Raw genomic sequence first — 14,870 nt, 5'->3', positions numbered from 1 at the left:
TGACCAAGTGCTTCAAATGGAAAATTCCTCACGCACAATACGATTTGGCTACTTTCAGAAATCAAAATAAGAGGTATATACGCAGTCTACCCTTATCAATGTTCAGTTACATGACGCATGTGTAGTTTTGGTCATCAGTAAATGAAAAGAATGCTCACAAAGTTTAAAGATCGTCTGATGTATAATAAATTACGGAAGATCTTATATTGTTAAGTTGTTTTGTATAAATCATAATCAAATTGATGGTTATAAGAAATGTCGGACGGACTTTTACTTTAGGGTATATATTGCCCTTTACTCATTTTCTAACACCACCAGGGATAATGGAATTATTTAACAATATCAGAGAAGTGCACGGCACTATACATTACTTTTAAAAATGAAGGCGTGTATGGTGCTATACACTAAAACCGTTCAATTCATTACTTTATTTCATGTATATTCACTATCAGAAATTTAACAAACGGACATAGAATATGGGCTTTAACTTCAAATTTTACCGTGAAGTAAAATGATCGGTACAAAACATCTAATTATGATTTACAATGAAATAAAATTACATGTTAAGCACAAAAAAATTGTCACTTGACAATGAAAATGAAAATGAGTGGCATATTAAATTGTGACACTCAAGTTGAATATAAATAGGGTAGTTACAATCATCGATTGTTTTGTTTTTACCTGGTTGCTAAGAAACCAAGCAAGAAGGTTTAAGGACTTATCAGATAGACATGGAAATTATAATGCTTTACCAAGGGATACTAGTGCACCATCGAATGCTGGTGATCGGACTACGAAACTACCGATCTACCAACTGAGCTTTCACTCCTAATAAAGAAACAAAACAAAGAGGACAAGGGAAATAAAATTAGTTAAAAATAAAAAGCAACGTACAACCGAAGATCGCTAAAGATTGACCGATGTGAGTAAGGACAGAGAATATTTATGATTTTAAAAACAGACATTGGATCATGTAGTAATATGATGGTAAGATTTCAATGTGTTTCGTGCATGCCAACTCTGACAGGCACACATTGCCACACGTTTCAAATCGGGCTATCTGTATAAACAAACCTCTTCAAATTTCTCTATACTTCCAATAAAGAAAGTGACAACAAATATTTATGTTTAACCATTTTGTTTCGTTGGGTTTTTCATACTCCGAACCAGCACTTTTTTTATTTTGGCATTTTTCAATTTCTATTCACGTCTGTGTTTTTATACATAATGCAACAGTCAAGAAAACTTGCTCACTCAATTGCTAAAGATTCTATATCACCGAAACTTACAAATTAAAACTAAAGTAGTTCTCAGAATAGTATACTGAACTCTACAAAAACTTACATCTTTGGTCGCAATAACAGTGTCGGTGACCAGGGGGAGCCAAAAGGCGACTTTCCCTCATGATTTTTTCAATAAGTGAAACAATGGGAATGGGGATAAAAAAAGAAGTGTATGAAAAGAAAAATTCTTGGTCGTCTTTGTACCCCTAGAATTCAACTGAGATAAATTATGAAGTCACCTTTATTTTGTCTTGCCCAACCCCTATCACAATATATTGGCGCCTCCCTTGTTTAATACGTCTAAATCTCTTTTCCCGAGTATAAAACTAAAAATTTTAGCTATCTTTTATTATCAACTAAAAGAGATTAAAAACTAAAGAAGGTATTCAATGAAAAAAATATCGATATTAGATTATCAAGATACTGATTGGTCCGTTCTTTTTATGCCTTTTGAAGTCATGATGAGATGCGTGAATAGCAGAGGAAGATGATCAATCGGCCGGCGGCAACCTTTTCCGCCTGATATGTCACGCCTGACGCTAATTGTCATTATCTAAATGGAATACCCGGCTTCAAAAAATAAATATGAGTGACACGGTATATTAGTCCTACAGGCCGAAATCACTCACTTTTCAATAATGAGAGTGAAATAATAACAAATATACTAATTCTACTAAACTTATTATGGAAAAAATGATAAACGATTGCTTCCTTTGTTATTTCACTCCATGATATGTTTGGCGTCCGGAAAGTCCACTACCAATAAGTTTGAAAACCCTAATGCTTTGGATGATTGAAATTGGTCTTAATACAAAAAACAATACCTGCAATAGTTTTCAATAGGGGATTTTGAATAGAGGGTATTATTAATTTATAATGGAGATATTTATAAATTGATGCTCAGAGAAATTATCATTTGACAATGTAGAGGAAATGAAATAGTATTTAATTTGATAGATACATGAACGTGTTCCAATCACTGTACAGATACTCGAAGATACCTAAAGGGACACATGGGAAATCTCATTCATGGCATGACCGGGTGCTATTAATTATATTTTCTATAGGTAAGTGCATAAAAGATGATTTTAGAAACAACTGAAGCGAACGAGTGACGTCACAAGTGAACGTGTCAATGTGACCAATCAAAAACAAACACGTTTTCAACAGACAAGTTTTGGGGTTTAGAACTCAAATGAATCCTGGAGCACCGTCAAGAATAAGCCTCTTCCCCTCCATCTTACCCACACACACATTACTGCACACCTACAATAAACCCTACCACCACTACAACACGCACTTGCACATTCCCGCCTAAATGTACAAACACACATCGAAAAATGTTGATTTGAAAAAATATAGAAAAATTAAACAAGCATAATGCTGAAAATTTCATCAAAATCGGATGTAAAATAGGGAAGTTATGACATTTTAAAGTTTCGCTTATTTTTCACAAAACACACTGTAAAACATATTGGATAAATTTTTAACCAGCACGAGGGCAATCATGCGTCCAGTCAATTTTGGGCAGTGTTTTACCCAATGCGGGAAGCATATTGACCAGTAAGGTTAAAAAATAAGCAGCAATTACTTTAGAATGGGGAAAATTTTTATCACACTGGATAAATAAAAATGCCCAAAAGAAATGCCCAATGTTAGTTGGACACATAATCACCCTCATGGAACATTTTTTCCCAATATTTTTTAGAGTGCAGTTATGTACAACATGCTAATGAGAGAGTCGATGATGTCAATCACTCACTATTTCTTTGTTTTTTATTGTTTGAATTATACAATATTTTAATTTTTACAAATTTAGGACCAACTTAACTGAACCATAAAATGTTATAACAATGGTAATACCCATGTTCAGGGAGGAATGAAACTTTGTTTCACAGGGCAATGAGGAGAAAATCAGAATATTTCACATTTCATATAACAAAATAAAAAAGAAATAGTGAGTGAGTTATGTCATAAGTCTCCTCATTTGCATACCGAACAGGATGTGCATATAACTATTTTGTGAATTAAGCGAAACTTAAAAATGTCGTAACTCTCTTACTTTATACATCTGATTTTGATGAAATTTCCAGTGTTATGCATGTTGGATTTTTCTCCTTTTATTCAAATCAACTTTTTGTTGGGGTAGACTTGTCCTTTAAACTGTGACCTCATGCTCTCCCTCCTTTTCACAAAAATCCACCCACACGCTCCCATCCACGTATAAACATACACATTGATAAGCACTCCACGCCCCCAACGTACCCACTCACCATAGATACACTCACCCAGCCCACACAATACTACCAACGCGCTCAATTTGCTACCGAAACCATGGGTATATCCATGCCGAAACACATACAATAACTAAGTGCCCATTAGCACCCCTCCACCTCTCTCTCTCAACTTTCTTTCTTTCTTTCTTTCTTTCTTTTCTATCTATCTTTCTTCTGTTTTCTGTCTTGATTACTAATACTCGCCAAATCAATATTTTCTACATTCACCCCACTTCACCTTCGAAATAATTATATAAGAGGAGGTTGACCATAAGATGTCTTTTTTTCTCTTAGTATGAATAGGAGTATCGTAATATGTAACGCCTTATCACATTACTATCAACACTTTTCTTTCTTCTCCTCCCATTTTGTTCACTTCTTTTTTTTATCATTAATTTTACAGGTTCATTTCTTTCACTGGAAACATTATAGAGGCGTTAACCCTGACCCCCCCCCCCCTCAATAATGTGAATGTGAGCACAATGTTATTTTGTATACATGATTAATTATCTTACCTATTGCAATAATCTACGAACCAAATTGTTAAGATTCCAATATTCTCCGAAAATGATGCTCCTGAAACCCGACTTACGCCAAATATAGAGGGTATCAAGCCCCCTCGGCAAAGTGTTGGGCCATTCCATCACTCTCCATTGATTTGTACAAAATCCTTCAGCGATTTAATGATTTGCGACAATAAACCCACTTCCTTGGCATCTAACACCATACTGTTGTCATGGTAACCAGGTAGCGTACCCACCGATTCTGCATCACCAGTTTCCGATACACAGACACGTGATATCTAAGAGAGGGATTCAATATGCAAATAAACATCTATCTCAACCCTAGAGCATTTCCCGACTGAAGATGGAACTTCCATTCTTTACTTTTAACAACTAATGGAGATCATTCATTTCTATTTTATTTTTCACTTTCATTTTATCGGGTCTTTTCATCCGATTTTTACCTATCGATTATAATTTTTTTTCTTCCCTCTCCCATTTTCCTTATTTTCATTTAATCGGCTTAACTTGTGCTATTGATCATTGATATACTGTTGTTTGTGACAGCGACCTGTCTGTTTTCTGTTGACATTCAATTGATTAAGTCCCCAAACCTGACAATCTTTGTCTGAAATTATTAAAAAAAGGACAGAAATCAATAATAAATTAACAACAAATACATGATTAAATCAATAAATAAAGAAGTCGATGAATAAGTTGAAATGTGCGTTTATTCTAAAAAAAAATTATGCCATCAGTATAATAATAAATTTGTTTTTACAAACATTCATAACATTGATACAAATTCATTAAGAAGCATATCGAATCATATTTGACTATCCATAAGTGTTTTGTCAAATATCAACACACGTGTCGTATAATGCCAGACACAGTGATATGCAAACGGAGAGTGGATGATGTCATTTACCCACTGTCCCTTTTGTGTTTATTATAGGAAATATAGAATTTTTCATTCTTTTCACAGATTTTCCAACCAGGAAACGTCTTCGTGAATCACGATATTTTGCAATAATTGCAATCCCACATCATTTAAGGAGGAGTCACACCTTGTTTCACATCATAATGAAGAATAAATAAGTCATATGTTATATAATAAAGTAAGAAAGAAATAACGAGTGGATGACGTAATCAGTTTGCATACCGACAGGGATGTGCATAATAATATCAGTTTCGTGAAACATAGGAAACATAGGTCGGCATTAGAGAATGTGCGACTTGTATAAGATGTTATTGACTATTGTAAAATGAAAAATCAATCAGGTGTTATCATGTACATAGATTTTCAAAAAGCGTTTGATAACGTTAGACACGATTTTCTGTTCACTACTTTACGTAAGATGCAATTTAAAGAGTCATTTATTCATTGGATACAAACGTTTTACACAAATGCAAATGGTAATGTCTTGAACAATGGTTGGTTGTCACAAAAATTTTATTTTAATCGAGGTGTAAGGCAGGGATGCCCGTTGTCGGCTCTATTGTTCTTGGTAATTTCTGAAATATTAGCTCAAAAAATTAAACAAAATCCATTGATTACAGGTATAGCTGTACCAACTAAAGAAATATCTCTAGCCCAGTACGCCGATGATACTATAGTATTCGCCAATGGAATAAATTCTGTACAAAATATAATGACTGAGATTAATAGATTTGGAAATATAGCAGGGCCGAAAGTCAATTGGTCTAAATCTAAAATAATGAAGTCAGATGAAAATATAGAGTTAAATGACCTAGAATGCACGGTCGATCCAATAAAATGTCTTGGAATATATGTTGGTAAAAACCAAGTTGATGTAGAAAAAAGAAATTGGGAAGGGAGACTTGGAAAAGTCGAAAATATACTTAATTTATGGAAAATGAGAAATCTGACGTACTTTGGAAAAATATCTGTCATTAAGATTTTAATAGCATCACAATTTGTTTATGTTGCTTCGGCAGTTCCTGTGCCCGATTATATTTCAAAGGCATTGAATAAAAAATTATATACATTTTTATGGAATTCCAAAAAAAATAAAGTTAAGAGAAATGTATGTTTAAACAAAGAAATTGATGGTGGGTTAAACATGGTTGATATGAAAGCCAAATTTTCATCACTTCGATTAGCATGGATTTATAAATATATGGATGAAATAAAGGGAGCATGGAAAACTCTTTTTACCTATTGGACAAATAAGATTGGTGGTTTTCCATTATGTTTACATTATAATTGTAATAGTGTAGACATTGTTAATTTAGGGAAAATGTATAATCTACCTTCCTTTTATATCGATTTTCTATATGTTTGGGCAAATTTGAGATACCAGAACTTTTTAAAAATTACTGATATTCCAAAACAAGTTTTATGGAATAACAGTAATATAAAAATACAAAATGAAACACTAAATTTTAATAAATGGAGGAAATCTGGTGTATTGATGGTAAATCATGTTATAAAAGAAGGTAAATGGAAAAACCTCAATACGGTATTTGATGATTTTGAAAACAGAAAATTATTATACAATTTTGAACTACAAAAGTTGAAGAAAGCATTTCCCAACACCTGGCTGGAAAATAGATCAAATGCACAACAAAAGGAAATAACGATTATACCTAATCTTATTGAAATATCAAATGGTGATTTAATTGATGTAAATATCTTGAAAGCTAGGCATTATTATCATTATTATTTAGAACATAACAAAACAGAAGCATCTTTCTTTATGTTTTGGCAAAATTATTTGGGACTTCAGATAGAAATTAATTGGGACAAAGTCCTGTATTTTTAACTTAGACAAATAAAAGATAACAAGGTTAGAGAATTTAATTTTAAGCTCCTGCATAAAATACTTCCGTCCCAATCAAATTTATTTAAATGGAGTTAAAAAAATGATGATAAATGTAATCTTTGTTTACTTAAGGGAACAATTATGCATATGTTGATAAAATGTGAGAATATAAAACCTCTATGGAAAATGGTAGAAGACACAATTCTTTCTGTTTCTAAAGTACAGGTCTGTGTTAACGAAAATTTAGTAATTTTAGGTTGGAATATACAAGAACCGAAATACTGGTTAATTAATATCATTTTGAATTTTACTCAATACACCATTTACAGAAATTATATTTAAACGAGTATGAAAAAAGGTTATTACTTTGTTAATGTAAATAGATTATGGATGAATTTGAAAATGAAACTGAGATGGTATTTAAGTTCAAAATATGTTACCAAAAATAAGAATACAAAAGAAATTGACAAATTGCTGGAACTCATTTATTGATTGATTAATTTGATTACTGTATATACTTTGTGATTTGTAAACTGTATTATAGAGATGTAAATAAAGTCCCTCGAAAGAGGTTTAAAGAAAAAAAAAATCAGTTTCGTGAAATTAGGCCCAAAAAATAGTTTACATTCGATTTTTAATGAAATTTTCAACATTATGCTAGTTTGGTTTTTCTCTTTCCATTCAGAACAATTATTCTTTACTCTGGTAGACTTTGCCTTTAAACGTGTCCACCAATGCTCACTTATTCACTTGTTTCCATGTACTCCGATGTGTATCTTCACGAACCTGAAAGCAAAGCAATATGTTTACCAACTACAATAGGTGATTCTTATCTACTCAATATTATACCCAACCATTTTTTTTGCGAGTGTTCTGGGAGTGTTCTAAATAGTTTGATTTATGTCCAATGCAAAATGATATTATAGTATTCACTACATCTTCTTACCTAACTAGCCATTTTTTATTATCTCATTATTTACAGATATTTCTTCAAACTCTCAACAGATTAACTTCAATATCGACAACCTGACATATTCCTGGAAAATTAAAACACATTGAAATGTCGATTTTTTAGGTAAAAATTCCAAAAAAGAATAAAGGTTTCATTCAATTTTCTCAGATAAAGAGAAATTGAAAAAGTGTTATAAGTCATTACACTATATCACGCCTCATTTGGTTGTACAAAAAACAAAGGTGGATGAAGGAGACAGTTAAATGTAGAGTTTGTGATTTCAACGTTTCAACCACCAGCTCCCGCGCAAAGTATGCAACTTTGAATTTAAATCTATAACTCATTATACCTTCAGGAACCGGCTTGGATGATGAAATAATAAAAAAAAAATCAAAACTACGGAGCCTTTAAAGTGCCATCGACTTGACGACTTGGCGAGAGACTTTATCTTGCCAAGTCGACATAATAACCTTATTATGTCGACATGGCGAGATATGTTATCTCGCCAAGTCGACTTATAAAATGTTATATGTCGACATGGTGAGATACGTTATCTCGCCAAGTCGACTTATAAAAGGTTATATGTCGACATGGCGAGATACGTTATCTCGCCAAGTCGACTTATAAAATGTTATATGTCGACATGGCGAGATATATTATCTTGCCAAGTTGACTTATAAAAAGTTATATGTCAACTTGGCAAGATATTTGGACTCTGGCCGGGCCTTGAACACTTCATATCTTGCCATGTCGACATATAATGTTTTATAAGTTGATTTGGCAAGATAAAATATCTCGCTATGTTGACATAACGTTTAAAAAGTAAACTTGGCAAGATACCGTATCTCGCCATGTCGACATATAACTTTTTATAAATCGAATTGGCGAGATATAACGTATCTCGCCATGTCGACATAATAAGGTTATTATGTCGACATGGCGCAAGATAAAGTATCTCACCAAGTCGATGGCACTTTAAAGACTCCGTACAAAACAGAAGGTGGTAGTAGATGAAAGAAATTCGGAATTAACAGGGCACATTTTGGTAAATTGCACAATTTTTTTAATAACAAAAATGCAATTCACCACAATTTACCGTAAACATGTCTCCCCTGCGCATAGGGGGCTGTTTCATCGAATCGTTAGAGAAGACACACATACATTACAATAATTATCATGTCCGTTTGTAAGATGAAGACAAATTTATTTAGTATCAAATATTTTGTCATGTCACACTGAGAACACAAAGCAAAAAGGAAAGTGAAAAGCTCAGGCACGATCCTCGATGTTTCATCCGATTTGAAGAAGACTTTTCTTGAAGGCATTTCCATTTTAAGATTGATCATACATAATTATGTTTGTTTCTTACGCTCCAAAAAATTGTTCATTCCTTCTATTTTCCTGGGCCTGGATTCAATTTGATACGTGCAAAACATCAATCGACAAACATGGTCAAGTTCAAGTTTCAAGTTCATTTCATTTTCTAAACTCAATGATGCAACATAGGAAATAATTACACAGATGTAAAATGATAAGCATACAAATGAATATTCATTGCAAGCAATATGATACAAGAAAAGTAAATAAGTGTTTTGGGTAAACAGTAAATAGCGTAATAATCATTAACCAATAACAATATATACAATGAAAATAGAACAAAATGTATAAAATTCTCGATAAAACAATTTGCAAGGCTACCTTTATATATCCTTTTTTATATTAAATGTTTTCTTCTTTTTTTCAAATGAATCCTGGGCCCCGTCTTACAAAGAGTTACGATTGATCAGATCAATCGTAACTCTATGGAAATCCATCAGTGTCATAATTTTTTTCTACGAAAAATTTGCATAATATCCTTTGTATGCAAAGAGAAGCGCAGTGAATTTTTAAGAAAACAATGAATGCATGAATATACATCTAGCTAGAAAATATTTTGAACAAACATGCATAAGAGATGTTGACGTCGCTGGCCGTCCATAGTTGAGATTGATCAGATCAATCGTAACTCTTTGTAAGACGGGGCCCTGGAAAGATATTCATGGTATCGTTGCATGGTTATAAACTTTGACTTTGATGAGGAAGATTTATACAAAAATACTTTATAGTAATAAACACCACCAACAATTTATCACATCCTCCTCAATTTCATGAAAATAAATGGAATAGGTGTAAAACGTAATTATCAAACGATAAAACACAATTTAGTTATCAACCTTATCGGTTCTGCGGGTTATCATGATACTGGGTGAAAATAGATTGTATTATGGCAATTACTGAAGGATGACCATAAAAATGATAAATGTTGTCATTTTGATCATGGAGATGATAATCAAATGACATTGTGGATGATGAGATGGAACATACATCGTTAATATCGGTTTAACGACAATGCATTCATCTCATCAAATATCACCGTAATAGCCGAAATTACACAGTTCTTCAAACTTTTAATCACAAAATGCAATAAAGTATCAAAAAGTTTTACCAATTACGAAATAGACATTAAGCAATATTATAGTTTTTTCATTCACAAACCTTTTCAAATAATAACCCCCTCCCCAAAAAAAATAAAATAATAATGATAATGAGGCCATGTTACTTATTAATTTCTATGATGTCTATAAAGATAGATTGTCCTTCTTGTACAATTTTGTATAAGGATTTTATTTCAATATGATCATGATGAAAGAAAACAGATACCAGAGGACTTCTCATCCAGGATGGGAACCTGTTATATTTCTTGCTCATGAGAAAAAGAAGAAAAAACATAGTCCCATTTTGTTTGAAGTTAATTTGTACGTAAGATTACACCTTTAATCAGGCAGAGATTGGCGACATGACATCATACGGTCACACAGGGCAGTGGCTTCTACATCATTAATAGGATGAGTAAGATGATGTCTTGGTCCAAAATGATGTTGTAGAGCCCCAATGAAACAAAATCCAATTATAATAACAAGGTCAGGATGATAATAGGTCTGCGAGACCAACTAAACTAAGCATCTTTTAGAGCAAACATTAGGATGAGATAATTAGTAGTGAATGGATGAAAATCGAACAAGGTATGAACTATGGTCATAATTATAGTCTCATGAGAATTGGATGCTTTTACCAAACTTTGCTCTGTAAAATGGTCTTTATTTTTCAATGGATATTGCCTATTGGTTATGCTGACCCATATGCAAATCATATGACATTCATTGACAATAATTATGATGGTTTAGATCGAGCTTCCAAAAGACAAGATCCAGAGGGAACCGTCATCCAATGGACTATGTTGGTTGCCTGTAGGCCCTGATTTATTGGTAGTATTAACGTAATACCTTTCATGAAACTATTAGAAATATACGTTCGACGAGTGGGGTATTTTTACAGTATACCATTTAGCATATGGGTGGTGAGTGACCCCCCCCCCTACTACTACTACTACTACTACGAGGAATCTATTCTAATCATTCATGGGGTATATTTGACGAAATTGACTTAATTTTAATAAAATCGTGGGCGATGAGCGATATCAGGACATTTTGTTATGGGGTAAGACCATTTTGTGTTTTTAAGGGGAAAACTGAAGGGTATTTCAAAGAGTAACAAGAATAAAATATTATTTCCTCTTTCCTTTGTCTTATTTTCTCCTCCTTTTCTTTTAAGAAAATCATATGACTACCATCTCTCTATACCCCCTATTCACGGTAGTGCCACCCTTGCCTTGACCATTTTTAAATTTTGTACAGAATGACAAAATTCTCAGATGCACTTCAAATTCTCATATTTACTTTCAAAGCATTTTCAAAGAAATTGTTACTAAACTGGTTTTCTTAACGATGATATTATCATTATTCGGTACTTTTTTTTCTCAGTGCAGTATAGTAGCTGTGTACTTGGTAATTTCCATAATGAAGATTTTTCGCTCGTGACAACGTCATCTATTCATTGAGGGTCAAATTTATCCCATTTCTGCGAAAAATGTACAATTAGGATTATTCTGAATCTTAATCTGAATAATTCCTTGTATATCCATTAAAACCATAATGGTCAACAACTTTAAGTTGTGTTTACTTGAACATGGCATCCTGAAGCAGCTATTCGATGTTCAACTCTCCATGACAGCATGCCTCAAGTATGAATTCATCGATATTTCAATAAGTCTAGTGGATATAATGGAGAATACGGTCATAAACTTATGGACATAAGACAGACAGGTGTATGTCTCTGGTATTTTAAGAACGATTAGGACTACTTAAATTTAAAAAACTTTGGTCAGCACCATTTTTTATTTAGCAATGGAACTTATTGATTATTATAATTTCAATCTTTATTTCTTATTTCAAATATACGTTTACAATAAAAAACACTACAATATATAAAACAATAACAGTAGCATGAGTATAGAACATGAACATCAAAATACATCTAAAGCATAAGAAGAAAAATAATTTAGACTAAACAGCATAAAAAATTTGAAAAAGGTGAGCAAGATTAAAGCCAGGATTGAGGCCTGTATGTTTTATGCCCACCTTAATGGTTATTAAGTATACAAATTAATTGCTGTGATCATTTATTCATATTCAACATAAATAAACACATAAAAACACAAAGATACGTAAATATGTAAAACGAAACAAACATGGGTATAACTTAAGAAGAAGGAAAAAAATATGGGGGAAATACATAGGCAGGGGGAATCAAGTGAGATTAGAAATAAAAATTAATAAAATGATATTAAATGTCGTTTAAATTGTCTCCTGAAAGTATTAATAAAAGTGGCATTATTTCGGGATTGAGAGTATTCCATATAACTGGACCTGTATGGCGGAGGGAGTATTTAGAGCTGTCGTTTGGTCATATCCATCGGTGAAATTTGTTTGCATTTCGTGTGGGGTAAGTATGTATTATGGAATTCAAGGAAAACATTTCAATTAAGAAGGAAGGAGGGTTATTTACTTTAAATCGTTTCATTAGGGAGGCTCTTTGTACTTTTTTAATGTTTAATCATTTCAAAGTATGCAATCTTTTAAACAAGGGGGGTATGTAGTTAAGATGGGTACAAATACTTATTGCCTTTTTCTGTAGTATATAATAGTTTATATAAGTGCGAAAGATAAGTATTGGCCCACACTGAATTACAGTAAGATAAAGCAGATAATATATTAAATAGTACGTATGGAGGTTATATAAATTTCAAATGGTACAAAATTCCAGCATATCTTGAAACGTTTAAAAAAACAGAAGTAATGTGATATTTCCAATTCAAATTTTCATTCAATATTACACCTAAAAATGTATAGATTTGGTTCTGATTAAAACGGTATTGTGTGAATAAACTTCAATATTTCCAGGTATCTGAGAACCTCTCCTATGAAAATATAAATATTGTGTTTTATTGATATTCAACGGGAGATTATTGCGTGTAAACCAGTTGGAACAAATCAGACTTTCATTTACAAGTTGCATTAACAAATCAGAATCAGTATGCGCGACAAGAAGAGTTGTATCATCCGCATAAAGAACAAAATCACATTCATTGCAAGATTTATCAACATCATTTACATACAACAAAAATAGAAGCGGCCCTAATATAGATCCCTGGTTGACACCTGTTTTTACAGACTGACATAAAGATGTACAATTATTAAAAGAAAAATATTGTTTGCGATTAGATAAATATGATTCAAACCAATTGAAAGGTGTCCCCATTACACCGTAATATTGTATTTTTTTCAATAAAATGTAAAAATGTCATATAATTGTTAATATTTTTATTTGTATTATTATCATTATTATTATTATTAACATTAATATTATCATTATTGTAAATAACATTATCATTATTATTACCATCATCTTCATCATTCTTATTCATTCTTCATACTTCTACTTCTGCTATAGTATCAAAGTTATTTTACTTATATCTTGATTATCATTCATGATCATTCAATCGGCAAACACACCAAAATTTTACCTAGTGCAAACAAAAAAATAATGACAATGTAGAAAAGTGAAAAAAATATATAGCAAACATGTAAGCCTATGATTAAGCTTATAATGAGTCCGCGTCAGTTTTATATTATCTTTGTCGTACAGGTAAATGGAATAACTATATTAATTGCAATATCCTTTATACCGACAGAAAGCAAATTAAATGGAATATACGTAAATTTAGGCATTTTTAATTGTACTCGTCACCGTCCATCGACACGCCTTATCGTCCCCCATCTGAATTATTGATGTTAGGTAGATAGAGCGTGAAAACGAAGCTATAATCATTATGTTATGGAACGAATCACACGTCTCGGGAGGTGAATAGACAGATTGGCATTACGACGATTAGTATACCGACAATATCATCATGAATATGCAAAAGAAACAAATGAATTTGCAGTCGATTGCGTACCAACGACACTCAATACCACCATGGTCTACAATGACTGTAGATACTGACTTTGATATTGTAAATAGATTAAGCCAGATTTCGACGGTCACATCATCCTATTTAATAAGTCATTATTGGTAGAAAATGAAAATGACTAAAATGTTTTTTTCATACAAACCGGCATCTTGTCAATAATAATTTTATGATTCTAATTTTTTAATTCACGCTGTTAACTTATCTATAAAAAACAACAACAACAGTAAGCCTTTTGTATTTTGTTTTGGAAAGGCAGGATCATTCTATATAGAATGTGTTTTAAAATGGGTATATGCCATTATGCAAGAGAGATTAAACCTTATTTAAAGTTGAATTAAGAAGGGGGTGAGTTTCCATAAATATAGGTTCTACACACAATATATAGTATATATAAGTTGTTCAAACAGATAGCAAGTCACAAAAATCCTCTGCCTTCTCGATATTTTGCTTTGAAAGTCTATGAAAGCCACCTGTCAGAGCCCGAGAGACGAGTGTACAGAAAAGCCACTCGGAGTGTGACGTCACCGGGGGGAATTTAGTATAAGAGGTGCCTGAATGTCATACAGAAATGCTATGCAGAGAGAGAAAGATATTTTACAATTTTTTTTCAAAGCAACTCAAATAAAACAAATAGGACTGATATGTACAAATCTTTACTTTC

Source organism: Lytechinus pictus, chromosome 3 (genome assembly GCF_037042905.1).
Source record: "Lytechinus pictus isolate F3 Inbred chromosome 3, Lp3.0, whole genome shotgun sequence".
Classification (NCBI taxonomy): Eukaryota; Metazoa; Echinodermata; class Echinoidea; order Temnopleuroida; family Toxopneustidae; genus Lytechinus; species Lytechinus pictus.
Note: the sequence above shows the minus strand (reverse complement) of the source record.